The sequence below is a fragment of the Lutra lutra genome, chromosome 10, assembly GCF_902655055.1.
Source record: "Lutra lutra chromosome 10, mLutLut1.2, whole genome shotgun sequence".
NCBI classification, from domain to species: domain Eukaryota; kingdom Metazoa; phylum Chordata; class Mammalia; order Carnivora; family Mustelidae; genus Lutra; species Lutra lutra.
In genome coordinates, this window is record NC_062287.1 from 77652780 (window position 1) to 77672497 (window position 19718).

Genomic DNA, 19718 nt, shown 5'->3' on the forward strand with positions numbered 1-19718 from the left:
TATAATAAGAGATGAGGAAGGACACTATATCATACTCAAAGGAACTGTCCAACAAGAAGATCTAACAATTTTAAATATCTATGCCCTTAACGTGGGAGCAGCCAACTATATAAACCAATTAATAACAAAATCAAAGAAACACATCGACAAGAATACAATAATAGTAGGGGATTTTAACACTCCCCTCAGTGAAATGGACAGATCATCCAAGCAAAAGATCAACAAGGAAATCAAGGCCTTAAATGACACACTGGACCAGATGGACATCACAGATATATTCAGAACATTTCATCCCAAAGCAACAGAATACACATTCTTCTCTAGTGCACATGGAACATTCTCCAGAATAGATCACATTCTTGGTCCTAAATCAAGTCTCAACCGGTATCAAAAGATTGGGATCATTCCCTGCATATTTTCAGACCACAATGCTCTGAAGCTAGAACTCAATCACAAGAGGAAATTTGGAAAGAACCCAAATACATGGAGACTAAACAGCATCCTTCTAAAGAATGAATGGGTCAACCAGGAAATTAAAGAAGAATTGAAAAAATTTATGGAAACAAATGATAATGAAAACACAACGGTTCAGAATCTGTGGGACACAACAAAGGCAGTCCTGAGAGGAAAATATATAGCGGTACAAGCCTTTCTCAAGAAACAAGAAAGGTCTCAGGTACACAACCTAACCCTACACCTAAAGGAGCTGGAGAAAGAACAAGAAAGAAACCCTAAACCCAGCAGGAGAAGAGAAATCATAAAGATCAGAGCAGAAATCAATGAAATAGAAACCAAAAAAAAAAAAAAAATAGAACAAATCAACGAAACTAGGAGCTGGTTCTTTGAAAGAATTAATAAGATTGATAAACCCCTGGCCAGACTTCTCAAAAAGAAAAGAGAAAGGACCCAAATAAATAAAATCATGAATGAAAGAGGAGAGATCACAAGAACACCAAAGAAATACAGACAATTATCAGAACATACTATGAGGAACTCTACGCCAACAAATTTGACAATCTGGAAGAAATGGATGCATTCCTAGAGATATATAAACTACCACAACTGAACCAGGAAGAAATAGAAAGCCTGAACAGACCCATAACCAGTAAGGAGATTGAAACAGTCATCAAAAATCTCCAAACAAACAAAAGCCCAGGGCCAGACGGCTTCCCGGGGGAATTCTACAAAACATTTAAAGAAGAACTAATTCCTATTCTCCTGAAACTGTTCCAAAAAATAGAAACAGAAGGAAAACTTCCAAACTCATTTTATGAGGCCAGCATCACCTTGATCCCAAAACCAGACAAGGATCCCAACAAAAAAGAGAACTACAGACCCATATCCTTGATGAACACAGATGCAAAAATTCTCGCCAAAATACTAGCCAATAGGATTCAACAGTACATTAAAAGGATTATTCACCACGACCATATGGGATTTATTCCAGGGCTGCAAGGTTGGTTCAACATCCGCAAATCAATCAATGTGATACAACACATTAATAAAAGAAAGAACAAGAACCATATGATACTCTCCATAGATGCTGAAAAAGCATTTGACAAAGTACAGCATCCCTTCCTGATCAAAACTCTTCAAAGTGTAGGGATAGACGGCACATACCTCAATATTATCAAAGCCATCTATGAAAAACCCACCGCAAATATCATTCTCAATGGAGAAAAACTGAAAGCTTTTCTGCTAAGGTCAGGAACACGGCAGTGATGCCCGTTATCACCACTGCTATTCAACATAGTACTAGAAGTCCTAGCCTCAGCAATCAGACAACAAAAGGAAATTAAAGGCATCCAAATCGGCAAAGAAGAAGTCAAACTATCACTCTTTGCAGATGATATGATACTATATGTGGAAAACCCAAAAGACTCCACTCCAAAACTGCTAGAACTTGTACAGGAATTCAGTAAAGTGTCAGGATATAAAATCAATGCACAGAAATCAGTTGCATTTCTCTACACCAACAACAAGACAGAAGAAAGAGAAATTAAGGAGTCCATCCCATTTACAATTGCACCCAAAACTATAAGATACCTAGGAATAAACCTAACCAAAGAGACTGAGAATCTATACTCAGAAAACTATAAAGTACTCATGAAAGAAATTGAGGAAGACACAAAGAAATGGAAAAATGTTCCATGCTCCTGGATTGGAAGAATAAATATTGTGAAAATGTCTATGCTACCTAAAGCAATCTACACATTTAATGCAATTCCTATTAAAGTACCATCCATTTTTTTCAAAGAAATGGAACAAATAATCCTAAAATTTATATGGAACCAGAAAAGACCTCGAATAGCCAAAGGAATATTGAAAAAGAAAGCCAAAGTTGGTGGCATCACAATTCCGGACTTCAAGCTCTATTACAAAGCTGTCATCATCAAGACAGCATGGTACTGGCACAAAAACAGACACATAGATCAATGGAACAGAATAGAGAGCCCAGAAATAGACCCTCGTCTCTATGGTCAACTCATCTTCGACAAAGCAGGAAAGAATGTCCAATGGAAAAAAGACAGCCTCTTCAATAAATGGTGTTGGGAAAATTGGACAGCCACATGCAGAAAAATGAAATTGGATCATTTCCTTACACCACACACGAAAATAGACTCAAAATGGATGAAGGATCTCAATGTGAGAAAGGAATCCATTAAAATCCTCGAGGAGAACACAGGCAGCAGCCTCTTCGACCTCAGCCGCAGCAACATCTTCCTAGGAACATCACCAAAGGCAAGGGAAGCAAGAGCAAAAATGAACTATTGGGATTTTATCAAGATCAAAAGCTTTTGCACAGCAAAGGAAACAGTTAACAAAACCAAAAGACAACTGACAGAATGGGAGAAGATATTTGCAAATGACATATCAGATAAAGGGCTAGTGTCCAAAATCTATAAAGAACTTAGCAAACTCAACACCCAAAGAACAAAGAATCCAATCAAGAAATGGGCAGAGGACATGAACAGACATTTCTGCAAAGAAGACATCCAGATGGCCAACAGACACATGAAAAAGTGCTCCATATCACTCGGCATCAGGGAAATACAAATCAAAACCACCATGAGATATCACCTCACACCAGTCAGAATGGCTAAAATTAACAAGTCAGGAAATGACAGATGCTGGCGAGGATGCGGAGAAAGGGGAACCCTCCTACACTGTTGGTGGGAATGCAAGCTGGTGCAACCACTCTGGAAAACAGCATGGAGGTTCCTCAAAATGTTGAAAATAGAACTACCCTATGACCCTGCAATTGCACTGCTGGGTATTTACCCTAAAGATACAAACGTAGTGATCCGAAGGGGCACGTGCACCCGAATGTTTATAGCAGCAATGTCTACAATAGCCAAACTATGGAAAGAACCTAGATGTCCATCAACAGACGAATGGATAAAGAAGATGTGGTATATATACACAATGGAATACTATGCAGCCATCAAAAGAAATGAAATCTTGCCATTTGCGACGACATGGATGGAACTAGAGGGTATCATGCTTAGCAAAATAAGTCAATCGGAGAAAGACAACTATCATATGATCTCCCTGATATGAGGGAGAGGAGATGCAACATGGGGGGTTGAGGGGGTAGGAGAAGAGTAAATGAAACAAGATGGAATTGGGAGGGAGACAAACCATAAGTGACTCTTAATCTCACAAAACAAACTGAGGGTTGATGGGGGGAAGGGGTTGGGAGAGGGGGTGGGGTTATGGGTATCGGGGAGGGTATGTGCTATGGTGAGTGCTGTGAAGTGTGTAAACCTGGCGATTCGCAGACCTGTACCCCTGGGGATAAAAATATATGTTTATAAAGCTGTAAAAAAAAAAAAAAAAAGAAAAAGAAAAAAGAAAGGATGAATACCCAAGTTCTGTAGCAACATGGACGGGACTGGAAGAGATTATGCTGAGTGAAATAAGTCAAGCAGAGAGAGTCAATTATCATATGGTTTCACTTATTTCTGTTGCATAACAAATAGCATGGAGGACAAGGGGAGATGGAGAGGAGAAGGGAGTTGAGGGAAATTGGAAGGGGAGGTGAACCATGAGAGACTATGGACTCTGAAGAATGATCTGAGAATTTTGAAGGGGTGGGGGTTGGGAGGTTGGGGCACCAGGTGGTGGGTATTGTAGAGGGCACGGATTGCATGGAGCGCTGGGTGTGGTGCAAAAATAATGAATATTGTTATGCTGAAAAAATAAAAAATTTAAAAATAAAAGACTTAGAAATTTTACTCTTTTGAATTTTCTAGTACAGTTTGTTAAAGAGTTATATTCCTCTGTTAAAATATTTGGAATAAATAACTGGTAAAATCATCTGATCTTTCTTTATGGAAAACTTTTCAATGATGATTTAATTTACTCAGTTGATACCAGATAATTCAGATTATTCAGATAATTCAGATAATTTTCTGATTTCATCTTTGTAAAGTTGTATTTATCAAGAAACCAGTTCACTTTCTCCAAATTGTCAAATAAAATGAAATAAAAATGTTCATAATATCTATTTGTTAACTTTACTTCTATATATATTTTCTTCAACTTATGATAGAGTTACAGACAATAAACCCATTGTAAGTTGAAAATATCATGAAGTTGGAAATGCATTTAATGAACCTAACCTACTGAATATCATAAGCTTAGCCTGGCCTAACTTTGACATGCTCAGAACACCTGAATAGCTTACAGTGGGGCAAAACATGGAAATTATTTTGTAATATAGTGTTGAATATCTCATGTAATTTACTGAATACTGTACTGAAAGTGAAAAGCAGAATGGTTGTATGGGTATAGAACAGTTCTATCAGTTGTTTATCCTTGTGATCATGGGCTGACTGGGAACTATGGCTCATTTCATCTGCCCAAAATCAATGCAGAGGATCTTATCATATCTGCAGCTTGGGAAAAGATCAAAATTCAAAATATGATTTCTACTAAATGCATATTGCTTTTACTCTATCATAAAGTTGAAACATTTTAAGTCAAGCCCTTGTAAGTCAAAGACCATCTATGTACAATTTTTAGTGATTCTTTAATTTTTAATTTTTGATACTGATTTTTTCTCTTATTACTGTTAAATGCTCTTTCAAAGACTTATTTTTTTACTTTTTCAAAGAATTCATTATTTGTTTTGATGATTTTCTGTCATTTCTTTATTTCTTTCTTATATTATGTTGTTCCTTCTAATTTTTTTTAAAGATTTTATTTATTAATTTGCCAGAGAAAGAGAGAGAACGAGAGAGAGAGCACAAGCAGGGGAAGCAGCAGTGAGAGGGAGAAGTGGGTGCCCCGATGAGCAGGGAGACTGATACAGGACTCAATCCCAGGACCCTGGATCATGACCTGGGCTGAAGGCAGCCACTTAACCAGCCGAGCCACCCAGGCATCCCTGTTCCTTCCAATATATTTCATTTTTACTTGCTGATTTCTCTAGGCTTTGATATAAACATTCAAATCATTTCTTTTTTTTTTCTTTTTTCGAGTTTCTATTTAAATTCCAGCTAGTTAACATACAGTATAATATTAGTTTCAGGGGTAGGATTTAGTGATTCATCACTTACATATACTTTTTCTTCTTTCATACTGTATGTTTTTAAGTCTACATATTAGCTGATTCACACATTTTTACCTGTATCTTAATTATATCATTCATTTAAGATATTTGCTAATATCTTCTTTGCCTCACATCATTTAGAAATACATCATTTAATTTCCATTTAGTTGATATTTTTATATTTATTAATTTTTATCAATTTTTATTTAGCTTAGATCCACTGTGGTTAGAGAAATTACCATGAATATTCCCAACTGTTAAAATTTATTGAACCTTTATGGTAAGAATCTGGTCAATTTGGTAAATATTCAATATAAACTTAATATGATATCTGTGGGGCACCTGGGTGGCTCAGTCAGTTAAGCAGCCGACTCTTGATTTCAGTTCAGGTCTTGATCTCAAGGTCATGAGTTTAAATCCTGGACTGGGCTCCGCCCTGGGTGTGGAGCCTACTTAAAAAATTTTTTTTTAATAAAAAAAATAAAAAATAAATTCTATGATATTATGGTCTACACTAGTTTTATGACAATTAATTACATTAAGTCAATTATTTAGATTGTTTAAGCCTTCTAACCTTCCAGAAATTTTGTTTACTTTTTCTAGTTTTTCAATGTTTGCTAAAAAAATGTCAACATGATTATGAGCCTATTATCCTTTTTCTTCACTTAATTCTTGATTTATATGTGTTTAATTTAGAGCATAGACTTAGAATTATGACACTTCTTCTTAAATTCTTAAAAAATATGGAATTCCTTTTTTATCCCTAATAATTTTTTTGCATCCAAATCTACATTTTGTGATAATAATATAGTTATCCCAAATTGCTTTTGATTTTCTATATAGCATTTTTTAAAAAGGTCTCATTCTTGTATTTAAAATGCATCTCATGTAAGCAGTAATGTAAGAGGAATTTGTACTTTTATGCAGTACCCAAATTGGGTCAATTACTTGGAGCATAATATATATTTACATTTATTATAATCAATGATGTAGTTACGTTTTCTATCTTCCTATTATTTATCCCCTTTTGTGTGATTTGGTTTATGTTTCTTTTTTCCCCTTCTCTTTTGATTTAATCATACATTTATCTCTTTTTTTGACTCTATTAAACATGTTTACACATTGTTTAATTCTTCTTTAAATTATTTACACATTACTTAAGTTGCTTACAGATTTTTTAATTCTTTTTCAAATTTTTACTCAGAGGGTTGTAATATCAACAATTATCTTATTACAGTCTAATAAAAACAATATTTACACCTTCCCTAACAGAGTTAGAGCCCTACATCTATTAAATTATATGCACCATACACTTCTATGTTGCCATGAATTTTAGTTCTACATAGGGCTAAACTCATCAAAGTATTAAATACTGTTCATTTTATTCAGTTATTGTTGCTCATTTTTAAACAAAATTTACTTATATTTGCCCATTTATTTATTCTTTTTAGTTCTCTTCATTTTCTCCTACATATCCTTGTTTTCATTACCATCTCTTAACTATAATCTGAAAAATTCCTTTCTTTACACACAAGCCTACTTGCTTCCAATTTCCTTCTTCTATCTTACCTTTATTTTTGAGGATTTTTTTTTCCTGAGTAGAGATTATTAGATTGCCTGTTATTTGTCTTAGTACATTAAATATGCCATATCCTTGCTACAGTTTTCCACTGTTTCTATTAAGAGGTCAGCATGGACAAATATTTCTTTCTTTGATAGTAACATATTTTTCTTCCTTGTATACCTTCAAGATTTCCACTTTCAGTTTTCAACAGTTTTGCTATGATGTGTAGAAGTGAGGTGTTTATGTGTGTGTGTTTGTGTCTGTGTTTATACTTATTACAGTCTAATAAAAACAATATTTACACCTTCCCTAACAGAGTTAGAGCCCTACATCTATTAAAGACTCCCTTTTTGAGTCTGTGTATTCATATCTTCCACTTGTTTTATTGCTCAGACATTGTATTTTCAAGTATGGCTTTTTCTCCATTCTCTCCATGGAACTTGATTTGCATGTATGTTAATACACTTGCCTCTGTCCCATATGTCTCTTACACTTTTATATTTTTTTCAGTTTTCGTTTTATGTTCCAAGTTGAGTGTTTACATCTGAATTCCAATATCCAGTTCATTGGTAGGTCTGCCTTTACTGCCTTTCCCCCCCTTATTATTAGTCCTATTTTATTATCTCATGCTGTGCTTATTAATTTTTAAAAAGGTACAGTCTACAGCAAGTTTATCCCTATTTTCCCTGCATGATTCTTTTAGGGCTAAGGGTTCTTGTCTCTCAGCCTTATAATAATATATCTCAGCTATTCTCGACTTTCCAAGTTAGCTCTTCAGCTTCCCAGCCCATGCAATTTCAAATTTTATAAATATATCTAAGAGAGACTATATCATGAAGCTGGACCTCTTCCCATGAGTATCTATTTTGCCCTAAGCATGCAAGATAGTGAACTCCTTTATATATGTTTCTGGCTTAGTTTTCCAGCCTTGTAGGCAACCTCAGGACTCAGAACTAGCTTCAAATTTGAGACCACTGAAAGGTTCATATGCCACTCTAGCCCCAAGTTTCTGCAAAATATACTACTGGAGTATCTTTCTACCTGTGGAGCCTATCTTGTCTGTGATAAGCCTGACCATCAGCCCACATGCAGAAACCAGTCAATGTTATAAGGAAAGCAAAAACAGCTGGTCATCCTTAAATCATCACAACACACTTTTTTGCTGTGAATTTTAGCTCATTCAGGCCTTGTTGCCCCCAAGTCCTCTGATGCCTTTAAAAATATGATTTTGTAATTTATTTGGCTTTATTGAGTGTAACAGGAGCATTAGTCTGTTGCAAATTGCTGCACCTTACCTGGAAATGTTGCTGTGGAGTTGTTTGATTGATTTGTAGGTAAAAACTATATAGCTCATTCATATCTGTATATATACCTTCTAGATAGGGTTTAAGTTTATTCTGTCAGGCAGCTTAGTTTGGAGTAGATTACCTTAATCTTCTCAGAAATTAGGTGCTTCAAATTTATTTTCCGTGATAACTGGTTTATCTCCAGTCTAGTTTTACTCCTTGGATCAGTTTTACTCTTTTGGATTCTAGTAGAAAATCCTGGATGTTTATAGAGACTGTATGTTATGACAGGAACTCAACTCTAGTTTTTATTCTACCAGTCGCCTGATATAATGCAGGTACAGTTTGGACACTCAGATGTTCAGCCTCAGATTTCTGCTTAGGTTCTCAGCTCAATAACCAACCCTCCACCAACCCCCATATCAAACTAGAAATTAACTTCAATAGGAAAAGTGTTTCCAAATGTCTGGCTCACTTTGCTTAGCTTCCCTTCTCTCTCAAAATTATAACTTAATAAGTATTTATTGCGATATGCTCTCAAATTTAATTTTTGTCTTTTTATTTTTCCTAGCTTGGTTAGTTATTCTCAGTGAATGGACTGGCCCACAACAAATTATCATGCTGCTTTCAAGTTAATTATCATGTATTTTAATTCTATTTCTACTTTCAACCACACAAGACATTATAAATATAGTCAGCATGTATTTTTTACCTTATTCTATATACTTTTCTTTTCTTTTTTCTCCATTCCTTTTCATCTGTTTTATTCACTTTCTAAAAAAACTTCTAAAATTTCCTTTAGCAGCTATGCTATTAACTAACTCTCTGCAAATAAAAGAGGATGAATGTATAATTCTTTGCAATTATTCAGAAAAACCTACAGAAAGAAATGGGTGCTGCTAAACTTAACATAAAATGAAATTAAATTTTTAATCAATAGAGCAAGGTACCAACCCTTTTATTCACAGATGCTGTCAAATATTTATAAGTATTCATCTATAAAATTGTTACATTTTTAGAGTAATGGAAATAAATTTATAATTCATCTGATTAAAGAGACTTCTAGGGAGCCTATGAAAAATGACTATGTAATTTCTTTGACTCACAGAGGAAAAAAATATTTAAAAGACATAAAACTAAACCAAAATTAATTTACTTGAAAAGAAACACTTCAATTTTTGAGCATGGTGGAGATACATATATATATATATGTATATATATATACATATATATATATATATTCAAATATATTTTGAAGCCTCACTCCATTATTCATGAGAAAGAAATAACTTCAAAATTTGCTCCACAAGGAGGAGTTCTGACCCTTTTCATTAACCTTCGTTTCCATCTCCCCCAATCTCAGTCCTCACATTTCAACAGATCTCTGATATTATTGATGCATGTTAGACCACAAATTGAAATGCCATAAGCCACTTAAAATTCTCCTTGATTCACATCAAACTCAGTCATAATTTCTGTGCAACAGAACTCTTAAGAGTTAGACACAGAATTTGTATTTGTTCTATGAAGTTTTAAAACAATCTAATAAGTACAAGAAATATATAATATTATTCAGGACATAAATTAAATTCAGTTTCAAAAGTCCTCTTTTACCTAATAATTTTCTGGAAACTTATGTGGTTGCTATAGATATAATAATTAAATGGCATTCCTTGCCTTAACAAAACAAGAGGAGATCCTTCAAGTCACGTGCATAATTAATTTCCTTCGAAATCAAGAATAATTTCCTTATATTAACAGCAGTTAAATGTGTCTGAGTTTCTAGGTTATTCATTACTGATATTATAAGAAAATCTTAGAAACCAAAAAACACAGGAGAAGGAATAGGTATTCCAAATGACTTTGGTTTAATCTAAGTCCTATGGACAAATAATTTTCACCATTTAGTGGGCTGTTGGCTCTGCAGGGCTGCCATGCATTTCATTTCAATGACCATGCAATTCTGGGATCAAAATGTATTTATCAATTAGTAAAGGATGAACAGTTTTTGGTAATCTTGGATTTGTCAATGTCAAGAGAGAGGTGACTTAAAATATATTAACACCTATAACAATAGTCACTTAAAAGAGAAATAAGTATATCTCTAATAAAAACTTAACTTAGCCCTGGCAGATTCAGTATGCTTCTTTACTCCTCTAAAAATGTTGCATAACTACAGCAGAACTGGGCTGAGTGACCATAATTTGTACTGGAACCCCACCCTACAGTGGAGCAGGTCCTAGCAGGAACACACCCAACTGGAGTATTGAAAGAAACTCTTGATGGCATGGCTGGAAAAAGACTAGCTCCCAGGCAAACCCAAGCCAGCTTAATCCTAAAAGAGGAAAACAAAGAGTAGAATCACAGATTAATTGTCAGCAGTCAGTACATAGGAAGGCAGTGATCTGGAAATAAGGGACAGAAATATCCCAGGGGAAAATAGCAGGGACATGGCACTGGCAGGACTAGAAAATATTACTAGTTCTAGAAAATCAAGTACAAGACAATGTTTGATAAGATATATCCCTGACACAGAGTGATAAAAAGGGGAACCTAGGTCTGAGACCTGGGGTGATAAGGTCAAGACTGCAGTAGCCACAGCCTGATTTAAAAAGGTAAGAAGAGCAAAGCCTTTCTGTACAACCCAGGGAAAATCCATACAGCATTGTTCTGTGTTCCCATCAAAACTTAAAGGGAAACTTTCACAATGTTCAAAGACCTTGACAGCCTACAAATGATCAGGAGGAGGATGTTTTCAAATTCCTTGCAGCAGGAACCCATTCAGGTGGTCCCAACCTTGACTTCCCAATGGAACTGTACATCCTGTCCCAAAGGAAAAGTGATGGTATCTACATGGTAAGTCAGAAGAAAAGCTGGGAGAAGCTTCTGGCAGCTTGTGCTATTGCTGCCATATAAAACTCTGATGATATCAATGTCACATCCTCCAGGAATACTGGCCAGCAAGCTGTGCTGATATTTGCTGATGCTACTGGAACCACTCCTATTGCTGGCTGCTTGACTCCTGCAACTTTCACTAATCAGATCTAGACAGCCTTCCACGAGCCAAGACTTCTGGTGGTTGCTGATCCCAGGGTTGACCACCAGCCTCTGCACGGCTCTCATCCCCTCACAAAGGCTCTCAGAGAGGTGTCTTATATTAACCTTATTATTCTATGTAACACAGACTCTCCTCTGTGCTACGTGGACAACGCCATCCCTTGCAACAACAAATGAGCTTGCTCAGTGGGTCTAAAGTGGTAGATGCCAGCCCAGGAAGTTCTGAGCTTGCCTGGCACCATTTCCCATGAACACTCATGGGAGGTCATGCCTGATCTCTACTTTTCCAGAGATCCTGAAAAGACTGAAAAGGAAAAGCAGGCCACTGATGAAAAGGCTGTGACCAAGAAGGAATTTCAGGGTGAGTCGATGACTCCAGCTCCTGAGTTTGCTGCTACTCATCCTGAGGTCACAGACTGGTCTGAAGATGAGCAGGGGGCCCTCTGTGCCTAGTCAGCTGTTCCCTACTAAAGCCTGGAGTGCTCAGCCAGCCCACTGGTCCGTATCTCCCATTGCTCAGGCCACTGAATGGGTAGGAACAACCACTTAGTGGCCTTAAGCTGCTCTTCCACAAAGGCAAACAAAATGGAAATTAGGTTGGTGGAAAATAGTTTCTTAAAAAAAAAAAAGGAGTTGAGAGTAAAAATAAAACAAAAACAAAAATATAAAATCACATGTTGGGAAGAAATCCAAATTTTCCAAGAATATCACCTTAATCACCTTAGATTTTTCTCATAAGTGAATAAATGTCAATGAACAGAACTAATCTTCACCATTTATAAGGTTTGGTAATGTTTTTAATTATTTTGGTTTTGTTTTTATTTTTAGGCAGATAAATTTATGATCTCCATATAGGGAGATTATAAGGAAGACATATTATTCTCTAAGGACTTCCACAAACTATGAAAATGCAGTCAAGAGTATGTTGCAACAGAACAAAGAAATGTGTAGACTTTTATCTCATATTCCAAAGAATACAAATGAAATATCTGGATAAGAATGATTGGCAGGGAGAATTTTGTCTATGGAGGCATGAGTCTGAACTATATTTATAAAAATCTAAATGTAGAGTTATTTTCAAAAGCAGTCATAGTGCCTGAGGCACAAGAGTCAAAGTAAATATTTTAGTAACTGGAAGAGCTCTTATCCACAATCTCACACACACATGCCTAGTTATTTACCTGTCTGGTATATTGATTGCTTTTAAATGGACATGGACAGGCAATTTTCCAGGGAACAAATGGAAGTGACCAATGAATACACACACACATACACACACATATTTCACCTCTTCGGTAATTAAATTATATTGAAATATCATTTTTCATCTATGGAGCTAACAGACTAAATGAATGGCAAGGTAAAATTATAAGATGTGCTCACAGAGGCATATTCTTTTTGTTGTTGTTGTTAAATATTTTATTTATTTATGTACAGACAGAGATCACAAGTAGGCAGAGAGGCAGGCAGAGAGAGAGGGGGAAGCAGGTTCCCCACTGAGCAGAGAGCCCGATATGTGGCTCCATCCCAGGACCCTGAGATCATGACCTGAGCAGAAGGCAGAGGCTTTAACCCACTGCACCCAGGTGCCCCCAGAGGCACATTCTTATCAGTAGATATGCAAACTGTTATAATCCTAAAGAAATCAAGTTGACAAAGAACTGTCAGATGTTGATTTTTTTTTTCACAGCAATTCTTCCAAACAGTCAGAAATATGGGCAAACATAAATTCATACAAATACTTATTGCAGGATATTTATAACTGAAAAATACATACACATATACTTATATACCCCCACATGGTACTGAAAAATAGTTAAGTAAATCATGATATAGTCATATAAAGTAACAGGGTATCTGTTTTATATGGGCCCTAGCATTCTCTTCTATCTCAGGAATTTATGCATTGCCAATGGATGTAAAATAGAGTCTATTACTGGCAAAATAAATAGGAAGAGAATAGCCAAAATTGAATGAATTAGGTTTGAATTGACTGAAACAAGAGGAAGAGAGATGTTTCAGGTATACAAACACACATATATATATACACGTATACACACACACACACACAAGCATTGGGAGATCTAGCAAGAAAGAAAAAAAGCCTAAGTTTTCTTAAGTTTTTCCCCTCATTAAGTTTATATACTAGTGGCAGAGACAAAGAAGCAAACAAATAAATTTTGTCAAACATGAAAGGTAATGAAATATAGTAATTATAGCTGTTTTTCTATTTTTACGTTAAAAAATCAGACACGATGCAACATGGGGGGTTAAGGGGGTAGGAGAAGAGTAAATGAAACAAGATGGGATTGGGAGGGAGACAAACCATAAGTGACTCTTAATCTCACAAAACAAACTGAGGGTTGATGGGGGGAGGGGGGTTGGGGGGTGGGGTTATGGACATTGGGGAGGGTATGTGCTATGGTGAGTGCTGTGAAGTGTGTAAACCTGGCGATTCACAGACCTGTACCCCTGGGGATAAAAATATATTATATGTTTATAAAAAATAAAATTAAAAAAAAAGAAAAAAAGAAAAAAAATCAGACACGGTATTCATTTGTCAGTGGCATTTGAGGGGGGATCTGAATTTAGATAACCATATAAAGGAAAGAGAAATGAGCATATCAAGTAAAAAATTCTGAGGAAGAAGAGATTGTCTTCTAAGAACACCAGGAACCAGGTACAGCAGGATAAGTAACTGAGGCAAGATGGGTTAATTGTTAGGTCTAGGAGGTAGCATAGATCAGGTCATTAAAGGATTCAATCAATAATTTCCCTAGCCAGTTAGGAAAAACAAAAGCAAAAAAAGAGTAGACACAAGAGTTATACAGATGGGGAAAAATGTATCAACTTTTGTACTAGTAAATGGTAGACTGGTGGAGTAAGCCTTGTAGCAAAATGGGCTTGATAACTCACCTTAGTGCTGAGTTAGTTCTCCAGAGGCTGGGGACGACCTCTTCTAACACACAAGCAGAGAACCAACTAAAATGCATTTTAACTACAGTCAGGTAGAACTCAGCAGGATGAAGGGGAAAGAGGAAGATTTTAGTTTTGAAAATTCACCAATCAGGGTTAAGTCACTGCTTCCAGCATGGAGAGAGAAACAAGTAGTATTACTTCATCAAATCCATAGAAGCATGGTGGTTAGGGGGTAAGTGTTCCAAATTCAAAGCTTTGTAGTCCATAATAATGAAATTAAAGAACAAAACAAAACACCACAGGTGACTCAAAGCACTTATATTTGCCTGGCAAGTAAGATGCACCTCTCTGGATTGTCAGGCTTAGTATTTATGAAAGCTTTTCTCAGCACACTCTGCCATGAACAATCGAGTTTGGAAGAGGAGCTGGTCTTTAATTTTTCATTCTTGTTGCAATGTGTATTTAAGATGAAACAAAAATAGAGTGCAATCAGAAAAAAAAATAGGTTTCCAAGACAGAAAGCCTGGGTTTAAAACTCAAGTTCATTGATCACTAGTTTTGGGAACTTGTACAAGTTATTTCATATCATAGATTCTGTATTTTTTCATCTGAAAAGTCCGAATGTTACTACCTGCCTCAGAGAGCTGCTGTGTAAATGGAGAGCCACATATTGTAAAGGGGCCTGGAAGATTTCTTTACCCTCTGTACATGTATTTATTTAATTTTTTTTAAAGATTTTATTTATTTATTTGTCAGAGAGAGAGAGGGAGAGAGAGCAAGCACAGGCAGAAGACAGAATGGCAGGCAGAGGCAGAGGGAGAAGCAGGCTCCCCGATGAGCAAGGAGCCCGATGTAGGACTCGATCCCAGGACGCTGGGATCATGACCTGAGCCGAAGGCAGCTGCTCAACCAACTGAGCCACCCAGGCGTCCCTCTGTACACGTATTTAAAAACAAAACCCCTCATAGTTCTTACTTCTAACTTCTAGATATAGTTTATATAAAAACTTAATGATTGTACACACAAAGATAGGGGAAAGGCAAATTTAATTTTGTCTTTGAGTTTCCAAATGTCATGTTTTCCACCCATAAGTAATGTGTTTAAATGTGGGGATCAGAAGTCTTACAACACACCAACAAGAGATGCTCCAATGTTCATGATTTGGCTGAGCAGATAAAAAGAAAACAAGTCTATGTTTAGATTAATCCTAAGGGAAAGAAAAAACTCAGAGCAGAAACAGTTCTCAAATTAATTAACTTTCAAAGAGAGAGTGAGACTGTCAAGGGGGTGATGTGGAACAAGAGTGAATACTTGACTGGCTTTCCATCTAGGATTGCAGGTACAATCTCAGCTTGACAGAGTGATTAACGCCAGGCACTGCCAGCTCAGGGAAATAGGCAAAAGGAAACACCCAGCTCTAATGAAATGGAAGCTGATTTTCTGGGGGTTTTCTTCAGGACAATTTTTTAAATGAGCCACTTACCATTAATGAGCCACTTACTAAGCAAGAAAAGTTTGAGTTTAAAGTGGACTTATATTTACACTGGAACTCACTGCTGTGCATAACTTCAACTGCATTCATGCCATACCTTAACTATGCAGAGAGGAATATGGATTCTTTCTGTATTTTTCTTATAAATACAGCTTCTAGAGGACACTTTAAAAACCCAAGCAAGATAGATAAATAAATGGTTATAGAAATCCATATTAGGTATGTTGCAAACATTCATAAGGGAAAAATCATTATTATCTCCTTTCAGTTATTTCTATTATCTATCTATCTATCTATCTATCTATCTATCTATCTATCCATCCCTCCCTTATCTATCTATATCTACTTAAAATCTATCTTATACATACATACACATCTGCAAAGTGATTTTTATTTATTATGGAATGATATGGGGCTTATACTGTAAGGGCAAAATAGCTTAATCAATAAAGGTCACACAATTCCTTTATTTTTTTAAAAGATTTTATTTATTTGGCAGAGAGAGATCACAAGTAGGTAGAGAGGCAGACAGAGAGAGAGGGGGAAGCAGGCTCCCTGCTGAGCAGAGAGCTCAGTGTGGGGCTCGATCTCAGGACCTTGAGATCATGACCTGGGTGAAATGCAGAGGCTTAACCCACTGAGCCACTCAGGTGTCCCTACATAATTCTTTTAATTATTTTTATTTTGAAATCTACTTTGTCAGGCATTAATATTTGTATCTGCTTTCTTCTTGTTTGAATTTACATTTATCCTGCAGATTTTTCCAGCCTTAAAATTATTTTCAGTAAAATAGATTATAACAGCTTATCACTATTGTATATTGTATCTTCCACCTCATTGTTATCCAGTTGTGACGAAATTGCCCCTGTGTCTTCTGCCTTCTACACTTTGGGGTATCCTAAACTCTAGATCACTCAGTCTGGATTTATCCAGGAGTATGAACACAGTTGATTCTATCTTTTAGAAACTGTGGAATACTTTCTCCATCAGTCATCAATTTATTTCCTTTTGTAGTTCCCTTTATTGTCGTTGCCAGTGTTTTTTTTTAATTAAATTAAATTTTATTTTTTCAGTGTTCCAAAATTCATTGTTCCTTTTTTTTTCCATTTTTAAACAATTTTATTTCTTTTCAGTGTTCCAGCATTCATGGTTTATGCAACACACCCAGTGCTCCATGCAATACATGCACTCCATAATACTCATTACCAGGCTTACCTAACCCCCCTCCCCCTCTCCTCCAAAACCCTCAGTTTGTTTCTCAGAGTCCACAGTCTCATGGTTTGTCTCCCCTTCCAATTTCCCACAACTCACTTTTCCATTCCATCTCCCAATGTCCTCCATGTTATTCGTTATGCTCCACCAGTAAGTGAAACCATATGATACTTGACTCTCTCTGCTTGACTTATTTCACTCAGCAAAATCTCTTCCAGTCCTGTCCATGTTGATACAAAAGTTGGGTATTCATCCTTTCCGATGGCTGAGTAATATTCCATTGTGTATATGGACCACATCTTCTTTATCCATTTGTCTGTTGAAGGGCATCTTGGTTCTTTCCAGTTTGGCTACTGTGGACATTGCTGCTATGAACAATGTTGCACAGAAGGCCCTTCTTTTCACTACATCAGTATCTTTAGGGTAAATACCCAGTAGTGCAATTGCAGGGTCATAGGGAAGCTGTATTTTTAATTTCTTAAGGAATCTCCACACTGTTTTCCAAAGTGGCTGCACCAACTTGCATTCCCACAATCACATCGAGATACCACCTTACACTAGTTAGAATGACCAAAATTAACAAGACAGTAAACAACATGTATTGGAGAGGATGTGGAGAAAGGGGAACCCAAAATTCATTGTTTATGCAACACACCCAGTGATCCATGCAATACGTGCTTTCCATAATACCCCCCATCAGGCTCACCATCCCCCACCCCACCCCCCCAAACCCTCAGTTTGTTTCTCAGAGTCCGCAGTCTCTCATGGTTTGTCTCCCCCTCCGATTTCCCCCAACTCACTTCTCTTCTCCATCTCCCAATGTTCTCTGTGTTATTTCTTATGCTCCACAAGTAAGTGAAATCATATGATAACTGACTGTCTCTGCTAGACTCTCACTCAGCATAACCTCTTCCAGTCCTGTCCATGTTGATACAAAAGTTGGGTATTCATCCTTTCTGATGGAGGCATAATACTCCATTGTATATATGGACCATATCTTTATCCATTCATCTGTTGAAGGACATCTTGGTTCTTTCCACATTGCCAGTGTTCTTATGAGTGATGGTAGGCCCTTTACCCTGCAGTAGAAACCTCAATCTTTTTATTTCAGTGATGTCATATCTGGCATCTCTCTCATAAAAGTGCATATTTTTGAGTTAACTCTTATAGGTGGATTTATCTCATTTTACTTCATGTCATAACAGATTGGTTGATGTTATTTTATATTACATGTTATAGTTTTTACTACTTTATTTCCTATGTATGTTTCTATGTATGTATGTGCTGTTATACATGTATATTTTCTTTGGGTCTTCGATCTATATGATTGATACCTTTTTTTTTCTTTATAAGATGTATTTATTTGACAGAGAGAGAGAGAGACAGCGAGAGAGGGAACACAAGCAGACAGAGAGGGAGAGGGTGAAGCAGGCATCCCCCTGAGCACGGAGCCCATGTGGGACTCAATCCCAGGACCCTGGAATCGTGACCCGAGTCAAAGGCAAACTCTTAACGAATGAGCCACCTAGGCTCATTCTTATAACTATTTTAAGTGCTTCTAATGATATATATTTAAATAAGTATAACCTCTGACTTTAATTCAGAACATTCAGAAATAATATATCTTTTCTTAATAAAGATGAAAAATAAATACTATTTCCCTTTCTCCACCTCATTACCCACCTCCACTCCAGCTTTAATTGATATGCAATACAATTTTTAATCCTAGGGAGTTAAGATTAAATTTTTATCTTTTACTTACATATAATTTTTTGTTTAGATTGATTATTTAAATAGAGTTGACCAGATTTTCTTGCCATTAATGAGTTTCCCAGCCAGCACCTAATACTTTATTCTAATTTATGTTTTATTTAAATAAAAAGACTTTTTAGGAAGATTAGTTGGATACTGAAATTTATGAGCTCTTAGATATTTAAGGAACATTTTTGCATAACAATAGGAATATACTTAATACCACAGAGCTGTATACCTCGAAATGGTTAAGGTTATAAAATCTGTGTTATATGAATTATATCACAATTTAAAAGATATTTTTGTGCCCTTTTAAATGTAGAAAATATCTGGGGAGTTATACTTAGAATTCTAGTGTAATAAACTCTTTTGTCCCCCCTCAACATTTTATGTATATATAAGTGACATAGGTATGTGTTTTCTCCTTTGAAGGAGAAATAGTGGCTTGCCCACTTCTGTCTTAATGCTTACTGTATTTTTTAAATTTTAAATTTGATAATTTCACAATGTATATCTGTGTTTCACTATTCATTGGATTTACTCTGTCAAAAAATAGACTAATGCATATACCAGTACAATTTTCTTCTAATATATCTAGGACTATTGTTTCTGTCTCTTTAATCTTATGTTTTGGTTTTCTACTTCCTACCATTTATATATATCTCATCTTTCTCCAAAAAAAAAAATTTTTTTTGGTCTAATTTGGGTTGATTTCTCAAAGCTGCTGTTGACATCATGAGTTTCATTTTCTCTACGTTTCTTCCTGCACTTTTTGGCTTCTAATGGCATTTTAAATTCTGCAGTGACATATTTTTTTTCTCCCTACAATATTTCTATTTTCTTCCAATTTCCCTTGTTCTCAGATTGTAATTTTATTGA

General features: G+C 36.0%; 1 pseudogene; it reads left to right on the forward strand.

Moving 5' to 3' along the window:
• Positions 1–8739: 8739 nt before the first annotated feature.
• Positions 8740–12014, forward strand: LOC125079795 (40S ribosomal protein SA-like; annotated as a pseudogene).
• Positions 12015–19718: the final 7704 nt, after the last annotated feature.